Below are 1446 nucleotides of genomic sequence, written 5' to 3'. Positions count from 1 at the left end.
GAGGCTGGCGCGGCGCCCCCACCCGCGCGCAGCCCAACGCGCTCCCGCCCCTCGGAATCGGGCGGGGGGCGGGCGTTGAGGAAGGGGAAACACTCGGAGGCCGGGGGTGCGCGGGGAGACGGGCAGCGAGAAGAAACAGGGTCGCGAGGGGACTCGGGAGAATTGAGATGGGGGCCGGAGAAGGGCGCCCGCGGGAGGGCACCGAGACCGAGCGCACCAGGGAGGGGGCTCGGAGGGCACGGTGGGGGCTGGAGTGCTGCATTTCTGGGGGAGGTGCTAAGCTCGGATCCTAGCCCTTCCCACCTCGCCGCCGCCAGGAGGGAGGGGGCCGGAGCCGGCTGATTCTAGCGGTCCCGCGGCCGCGACTACCCCCCTCCAGAGCCTGGGAGGCTTTCGGCCCCTGAGCTTCTGGCCGAGGACTAGTCTAGGCGTCCAGAAAGGCGGCAGGACAGTTACCTGTCTCCCGCGGCGCCGGCCGTCTGGGCGTCTTTCTGTACCGATTATTCACCCTGAAACCTGACCGCAAGCCCCCTTCGGAGGCAGAAAGTGTTCGTCCTGGTCCAGTTTCAAGAATGCTCAGCCAGGCCTCGGTCATCGGGCTGTCTCAGGCCCGTCAAGGGACCCTCCACGATGGAAGCGATTCTGCGTCTCGCTCGCCACCGACCGCTCTCCAAATGTGTGCGGAACGGAGGCGAAAGGTTGGCTTTTCACTTTCTTTTCGTTTGGGAGTCTGGAAGGAGGCAGGACTTCGTGAGGGCCTTTCTCGACAGCCTCGTGACGGGTCTGCCAAGGCACACGCCGCAAAGAGGCGCAGCCAGGGTCCGGCCGGAGGAGGGAAGCGCTCGCCGCGGGCCCGGGGCGCGGAGGTGCGCGGTGCGCTCGCCGCTGCGGCCAAAACCTAGACCGTTTCTGCCGAGTGGGGTGCCTGTGAGCGCGCGCGAGTCAGAGCGACCCCGAGACAAAGACCAATGCCGAAGGTACCGCTTCGGGCCACAAGGACTCCGAGGGTGAGATTGGGTACCTGTGTTTATTCTGTAAATGTGTGGCTTCGTGCGTATTTCACCCTGTGCGTGCGCAGAGCTCGTGTGCTGGATTGTGCGGATAAGTGTTCCCGATTGGGTCGCCTGCATGTTTGCCAGTGTACACCCTTTTGTAGCTGTGTCTCCGGGAGGGTCCACAGCTCGGTCGGGGTCCCTGCACGTGTTGCCAGCTGGGCTCCCCGCTCGGACTCCTCCAGAGCGGTAATCGGCGGCTTGGCGACCCGGCCTCGCTGGAGGAGATCTAGCGGCTGTGACTGGGGTGCGAGTGGGGGTAGGGAGAAACTGAAGGAAACGAAAAGAAAGGGATCCCCAATCTCCCCCTGTCAAGGCTCTGTCTCTCGGAGAACCCCAGTCTCCCCCGCCCCTGTAGTATTTCTAGATTAGCTCACGTCAGCGCACAAGTAGG

This window comes from Suricata suricatta, chromosome 12, assembly GCF_006229205.1.
Source record: "Suricata suricatta isolate VVHF042 chromosome 12, meerkat_22Aug2017_6uvM2_HiC, whole genome shotgun sequence".
Taxonomy (NCBI): Eukaryota; Metazoa; Chordata; class Mammalia; order Carnivora; family Herpestidae; genus Suricata; species Suricata suricatta.
This window is presented reverse-complemented; position numbering follows the sequence as displayed.